The sequence below is a fragment of the Gorilla gorilla genome, chromosome 6, assembly GCF_029281585.2.
Source record: "Gorilla gorilla gorilla isolate KB3781 chromosome 6, NHGRI_mGorGor1-v2.1_pri, whole genome shotgun sequence".
NCBI classification, from domain to species: Eukaryota; Metazoa; Chordata; class Mammalia; order Primates; family Hominidae; genus Gorilla; species Gorilla gorilla.
This window is the reverse complement of record NC_073230.2, coordinates 139,140,880-139,148,929: the sequence shown is the minus strand read 5'-3', so window position 1 is coordinate 139,148,929 and position 8,050 is coordinate 139,140,880.

Genomic DNA, 8,050 nt, shown 5'->3' with positions numbered 1-8,050 from the left:
TCTGTGGTATTCTCTTATAGCAGCACAAAATGGACTAAGACAGTAACTCTACTGTCTTTAAAGTTAATCCTAGTGTTAAAAATAATGGCCAGGCACAGTGGCTCACACTTGTAATCCCAGCACTTTTGGGAGGCCGAGGCGGGTGGATCACCTGGGGTTGGGAGTTTGAGACCAGCCTGACCAACATGGAGAAACCCCGCCTCTACTAAAAATACAAAATTAACCGGGCATGGTGGCAGGCGCCTGTAATCCCAGCTACTCGGGAGGCTGAGGCAGGAGAATCGCTTGAACCCAGGAAGCGGAGGTTGCAGTAAGCCAAGATCCCTCCATTGCACTCCAGCCTGGGCAACAAGAGTGAAACTCTGTCTCAAAAAAGAAAAAAAAAAAGTACATCCTTATGGTATAATCTTAAATAAACAGAGGAATATAGAGAAAAAGTGAAACTTTCCACTTCACCCTTCCCCTAGTCTTATTCTCCTCTTGGAAAGACTATTAGCAGTTTGATGGCTGGGCTCAGTGGCTCATGCCAGTAATCCTAGCACTTTGGGAGGCCGAGGCGGACAGATCGCTTGAGGTCAGGAGTTCCAGACCAGCCTGGGGAACATAGTGAAATCCCGCCTCTACAAAAATTAGCCAGGCACGGTGGCACGTGCCTGTGGTCCCAGCTACTCAGGAGGCAGAGGTAGGAGGATTGCTTGAGCCCAGGAAGTCGAGGCTGCAGTGAGCCAAGATCACACCACTGCGCTCCAGCCTGGGTGTCAGAATGAGATCCTGTCTCAAAAAAAAAAAAGACTGTTAACAATTTGACATAGGCCAGGCACAGTGGCTCATGCCTGTAATCCCAGCACTTTGGGAGGCTGAGGTGGGTGGATCACCTGCGGTCAGGAGTTTGAGACCAGCCTGGCCAACGTGATGAAACCCCATCTCTACTAAAAGTACAAAAATTAGCTGGGCATGGTGGCAGGCACCTGTAATCCCAGCTACTCAGGAGGCTGAGGCAGGAAAGTCACTTGAACCCATGAGGCGGAGGTTGCAGTGAGCCGAGATCGTGCCATTGCACTCCAGCCTGGGCGACAAGAGTGAAAATCCATCTCAAAAAAAAAGAAAATAGAAGAAAACACAGTTTGATATAGTTTTAGTTCTCTTTCTATGTATAAACACATACACATTTGTAGACCTATGCAGTACTCTGTTTTTGCTTACTACATAAATGGGATTGGGGATTGTACAGAATGTATATCGCAGATAGGTTTTTGTTATTTTATACAACATGTCTTAGAGAGCTCTCTATACATTATTTTTTGTGGGTTTTATTTTGGTTTGGTTTTTATTTGTTTTTTGAGACAAGGTTTCATCTGTCACCCAGGCTGGAGTGCGTGATGCAATCTTGGCTCACTGTAGCCTTGACCTCCTGGGCTCAAGCCATCCTCTCACCTCAACCTCCCAAGTAGCTGGTCACAGGCATGCATGACCACGCCCAGCCAATTTTGTTTATTTTTAACAGAGATGGCGTTTCACTGTGTTTCTTTTTTCTTTCTTTCTTTCTTTTTTTTTTTTTTTTTTTTGACTCTCTGCATTGCCCAGGCTGGGGTGCAGTGGCACGATCTTGGCTCACTGCAACCTCCACCTCCCAGGTTTAAGTAATTCTTCTGCCTCAGCTTCCCAAGTACCTGGGATTACAGGTGTGTACCACCACACCCAGCTAACCTTTTTTGTACTTTTAGTAGAGACAAGGTTTCACCATGTTGGCCAGGCTGGTCTCAAACTTCTGACTTCAAGGGATCCGCCCACCTCAGTCTCCGAAAGTGCTGGGATTAAAGAGGTGAGCCACTACATCTGGCGTACATTGTTATTCCTTTTTTTTGAAGCCTACAACCAGGGCCAGGCTCAGTGGCTCACGCCTGTCATCCTAGCACTTTGGAAGGACAAGGCAGGTGGATCACCTGAGGCCAGGAGTTTGAAAGCAGCCTGGCCAACATGGTGAGACCCTCTCTCTACTAAAAGTAAAAAAAGAAGTTAGCCGGGTATGGTGGTACACGCCTGTAATCCCAAATCCCAGCTACTCGGGAGGCTGAGGCAGGAGAATCACTTGAACCCAGGAGGCACAGGTTGCAGTGAGCCGAGACCACGCCATTGCACTCCAGCCTGGGTGACAAAGCAAGACTCTATCTCAGATAAATAAATAAATAAATTTTAAAGTAAATAAATAAATAAAATCTGCAACCATTCTTTTTTCACCATTGGTGAAAACAATTAGCGAAGATCTCTCCAAAAAAAAAATGAGGCCAGGCGCAGTGGCTTACACCTGTAATCCCAACACTTTGGGAGGCCGAGGTGGGTTGATCATGAGGTCAGGAGTTCAAGACTAGCCTGGCCAAGATGGCGAAACCCCGTCTCTACTAAAAATAGAAAAATTAGCTGGGTGCAGTGGCTGACACCTGTAATTCTAGCTACTCGGGAGGCTGAGGCAGGAGAATCACTTGAACCAGGGGGGCAGAGGTTGCAGCGAGCTGAGATCATGCCACTGCACTCCAGCCTGGGCAACACAGTGAGACTCCCTCTCAAGAAAAAAAAAAAAAAAAAAAAGACTGCTAAGCCCCAAATCAGCACATTGGAAGTTTAAAATGTAAACTTAAGGCCAGGTGCAGTGGCTCATGTCTATAATCCCAGTCCTTTGGGAGGCTGAGGTAGGAGGATCACTAGAGCCCAGTTCAAGACCAGCCTGGGCAATATAGTGAGACCCCCGTTTCTTTCTTTTTTTTTTTTTCTGAGATGGAGTTTCACTCCGTCCAGGCTGGAGTGCATGGCGCAATCTCACTCACTGCAACCTCTGCTCTCAGAGACGGGGTTTCACCATCTTGGCCAGGCTGGTTTTGAACTCCTGACCTCGCAATCCAACCGCCTCGGCCTCCCAAAGTGCTGGGATTACAGGCATGAGCCACTGTACCCAGCTGTGAGACCCCCGTTTCTACAAAAAAAAAAAAAAATGCAAATTAGCCAGGCGTGGTAGCCCATGGCTATAGTCCCAGCTACATGGGAGGAGGAGGTAGGAGGATCCCTGAGCCCAGGAACTCCAGGCTGCAGTGAGCTATGATCTCATGGCTGCACTCCAGCCTGGGTGACAGAGCAAGACCTTGTCTCAAAAATCAATAAAGTTTTTTAAAAAACAGAAAAAATCAAACAAAAGATGTTAAAATCATTCAGAGTCCAAATAAATGAAAGCAAAGTTGAAGTTGTCTCCAGCATATGAACGATCTTTCCTTTCAAAAAAAATTAAGGGTAGGCTTGGGATTTCTCTAAACAGGAAAGATAATTCGTCAAGATCTGAGTGAATCTGAGGATATCCTTGTACAGTAGGTTCAGAAAGTTTGACAGGGTGGGGCAGCCCATGCCTGCAATCCCAGCACTTTAGGAGGCAAAGGTGGGTGGGTTGTTTGAAGCCAGGAGTTTGAGACCAGCCTACACAACAGGTGAAACCCCATCACTGCAAAAAAAAAATACAAAAATTAGCCGGGCATGGTGGTGCCCGCCTGTGGTCCCAGATGCTGCTCTGGAGGCTGAGATAGAAGGGTCACCTAAGCTGGAGCAGTTGAGACTGTAGTGAGCTGTGTTCATGCCACTGCACTCCAGGCTTGGCGACAGAGTGCAGTGTCTCAAAAAAAAAAAAAAAGAAGAAGAAGAAAAGGGACCGGGCATGGTGGCTCACACCTGTAATCTCAGCACTTTGGGAGGCCAAGGTTGGTGGATCACTTGAAGTCAGGAGTTCAAGACTAGCCTGGCCAACATGGTAAAACCCTGTCTCTGCTAAAAATAAAAAAAAAATAGCCAGGCATGATGGTGGGCGCCTGTAATCCCAGCTACTCAGGAGACTGAGGCATGAGAATCGCTTGAACTTGGGAGGTGGAGGTTGCAGTGAGCCAAGATAATGCCACTGTCGACAGAGCAAGACTCCATCTCAAAAAAAAAAAAAAAAAGAAAGAAGAAGTTCCACTGACTTTCATCTCCCCTGAGGGAATTTGTTCATAGGACACGGTTCTGGTTTCTCCATGCAGATATTGCTCCTTAAATCAGGAGTTCTTGGCTGGGTGAAGTGGCTCACACCTGTAAACCCAGCACTTTGGCAGGCTGAGGCACGAGGATTGCTTGAGGCCAAGAGTTCAAGACCTGCCTTTACCAAGACCCCATCTCCGCTAAAAATTTTAAAAAGTTGCAGAGTGTAGTGGCGCCCCCTTGTGGTCCCAGCTACTCAGGGGACTGAGGTGGGAGGATCACTTGAGCCTAGGAGGTCTTTCCAGCCTGAGAGACAGAGTAAAACCTTGTCTCAAAAAAAACAATCAGGGTTTTTTAACCTCTATCAACCTGGTGGAGCCTATGGACACTTTTTCAGAATAATGTTTTTAACGCATAAAATAAGATGTGTAGGATTACAAAGGAAACCAATTATATTGAAATATAGATATAAAAATATTAAACTAATTAAATTTGTAAAATAGTAAATTTTTTTTGAGATCGCGCCACTGCACTCCAGCCGAGCACTCCAGCCTCGGCGACAGAGTGAGACTCTGTCTTAAAAAAAAAAAAAAATCAGCCAGGCATGGTGGACCCTGCCTGTAGTTCTAACTACTTCGGAGGCTGAGGCGGGAGGATCCCTTGAGCGCAGGAGTTTGAGGTTGCAGTGAGCTGAGATCACCCCACTGCACTCCAGCCTGGGTGACAGAGTGAGGCTCTGTCTCAAAAAAATAAATAAATAAATAAAAGAATTCCTAAAACTCAACAACTAAAAGACAACCCATTTAAAAAATGGGCAAAAAAGCACAAATAGCTATTTCTTCAAAGAAGATATACAAATGACCAATAAGCATAGGAGAAGATGTTCAACATCACTGGTCATTAGGGAAATGCAAATTGAAACCACAGTGAGACACCACTTCACACTCACTAGAATAGCTAAAATATAAAAGACAGACAATTATAAGTGTTGACAAGGATGTGGAGAAAGTGAATCCCTCATACATTGCTAGTGGGAGTGTAAAATGGTGGAACCATTTTGAAAAACATTTTGACAGTTTCTCTAAATGTTAAATATATAATTACCATATGATCCAGAAATTTTGCTCCTTAATATATGCCCAACAGAATTGAAAACATATGCCCTTACAAAAACATCTGTATGAATATTCATGGTAGCATTTTTCATAATAGCCAAAAGCATAAACAACCCAAATGTTCATCAATGGATGAATTGAGAAACAACATATGATATGTCTATACAGTGAAATATTGTTCAACCATACAAAGGAAGTATAGTACTAATACATGCTACAACATGGATGAACCTTGAAAACATGCTAAGTGAAAGAAGTCAGACACAAAAATCCACATATTGTACGACACCATTTACATTAAACGTCCAGAACAGGCAAATCCATAGTGACCGAAAGTAGATTAGTGGTTGCCAGGGAGGGAGAGGAGGGATGGCAGTCACTGCTAATTGGTACAGGGTTTCTCTTAGGGGGTGATAAAATGTTCTGGAATCAGTGGCAATAGCTGCACATATCTGTGAATATACTAAAAACCACTGACTTGTACACTTTAAAGCGTAAATATTACGTTATGTGAGATATATACCAATAAAAAGCAGCCCATAAGAAATGAAAATGTTTTGACTCAGCACAGTGGCTCATGCCTGTATTTCCAGCACCTTGGGAGGGTGAGGTGGGTGGATCACTTAAGGTCAGGAGTTCAAGACCAGCCTGGCCAACATGGTGAAACTTCGTCTCTACTAAAAATACGAAAAAATTAGCCAGGCGTGATGGCACACACCTGTAGTCCCAGCTACTGGGGAGGCTGAGGCCTGAGAATTGCATGAACCCAGGAGGTGGAGGGTGTAGTGAGCTGAGATCATGCCACTACACTCAAGCCTGGGTGACAGCAAGACTCCATCTCAAAAAAGAAAAAAAGAAATGAAAATGTCTGATAAATGTGTATTCACTTAAAAACCTGTGTCATGTTTTATATAAATTAAATTTTCACTAAAAATAAAAATTTTGCTTTTTTTTCTATTTTTGAGACAGGATCTCACTCTGACACTGTCTAGAAATCAGTGAGGCAGTCGTGGCTCACTGCAGTCTTGACCTCCAGGGCTCAAGCGATCCTCCTGTGTCAGCCTCCTGAGTAGCTGGGACTACAAGTGCACACCACCAAGTCTGGCTAATTTTTTAATTTTTTGTAGAGACAGGGTTTCACCATGTTGCCCAGGCTGGTCTCAAACTTCAGGCCTCAAGCTATCCAACCACCTAGGATTCCCAAAATGCTGGGATTACAGATGTGAGCCACAGCTCCTGGCTAAATTTTGCTAGTTGACACATTTTTCTATTTCATGAAAAAATTATACTCGCAAATATAATATGTTTGATTAATTCCTAAGAGGAGAGGTCCTATGAAGTACTAAAAGCTTATCAGCTTAAATTTGTGTGTGTGTGTTTTTTGTTTTTTTTTTTTTTTAGACAGAGTCTTGCTCTGTCACCCAGGCTGGAGTGCAGAGGTGCGATCTCAGCTCACTGCAACCTCTGCCTCCCAGTTTCAAGCAATTCTCATGCCTCAGCCTCCCAAGGAGCTGGGATTACAGGTGTGTGCCACCATGCCCAGCTAATTTTTGTATTTTTAGTAGAGGCAGGCTTTGACCATGTTGGCCAGGCTGGTCTCGAACTCCTAACCTCAAGTGACCCGCCTGCCTCGGCCTCCCAAAGTGCTGGGATTATGGGCATGGGCCACCACACCTGGCCGAATGTTTGTGTGTTCTCACATTAAAAACCATACATACGGCTGGCCGGGCATGGTGGCTCACGCCTGTAATCCCAACACTTTGGAAGGCTGAGGTGGGCGGATCACGAGGTCAGGAGATCAAGACCATGCTGGCTAACACGCTGAAACCCCTTCTCTACTAAAAAAAAAAAAATACAAAAAATTAGCCGGACATGGTGGCGGGTGCCTGTAGTCCCAGCTACTATGGAGGCTGAGGTGGGAAAATGGGGTGAACCCGGGAGGCGGAGCTTGCAGTGAGCCGAGATAGTGCCACTGCACTCCAGCCTGGGCAACAGAGTGAGACTCCGTCTCAAAAAAAACCATAAAAACAAAAAAAATACATACGGCTGGGCACAGTGGCTCACACCTGTAATCCCAACACTTTGGGAGGCCGAGGCGGGCAGATCACGAGGTCAGGGGAAAGATACCATCCTGGCCAACATGGTGAAACCCCATCTCTACTAAAAATACAAAATTAGCTGGGCATGGTGGCCTGTACCTGTGGTCCCAGCTACTCGGGAGGCTGAGGCAGGAGAATTGCTTGAACCCAGGAGGCAGAGGTTGCAGTGAGCCGAGATCGCACCACTGCACTCTAGCCTGGTGACAGAGTGAGATTCCGCCTCAAAACAAAGCAAAACAAAACAAAACAAAACACCATACATACAATAAAGACAGTCTGACAGCTGGAGCAATCGGCAGAACTGTCTACTTCCCCAGGATAAACAAAATGGATAAGCAGCTCCTGAGAGGGAGATTAGCTGCAGGAGGTTTTTGGGGAGGACTCTTGGGGTCAACACCATGGAAAGGACGGGAAGGAAGCTGGTCTGGGCAGGGGGAGGAGCTGGGCTATGATGCAGTCTCAAGGGAGACCCTCCAGGAAACCCTGAGGCTGGATGGCCCTTTAGCATTGTCCTGAGTTGAGACATGGAGCTGGGCCTTTTATAACTGTCTGGATTAGTTACTGGATGCCCTGAGGAAGGGAGTGGAGGTGACCTCAGGAGAAAGGGCTTCCTTCAATGAAGTAGCTATCAAAGGAGATGACAGCCAAGGACAGCAGGGCTTCCTGCTGCTGGTATGCCCAGCGGCTGGGGAGATTAGTTCTTCCTTCCTGAAAGAAGGTGAAGTAATGGTCACTAAAATGCTTAGGAAGAAAACTAGCACTTACCAAGAACCTACTACGTACCAAACATTTTCATATACATTCTTTCATTTAATCTCATATCCAGAAGTTATTTGACCCCAAGGC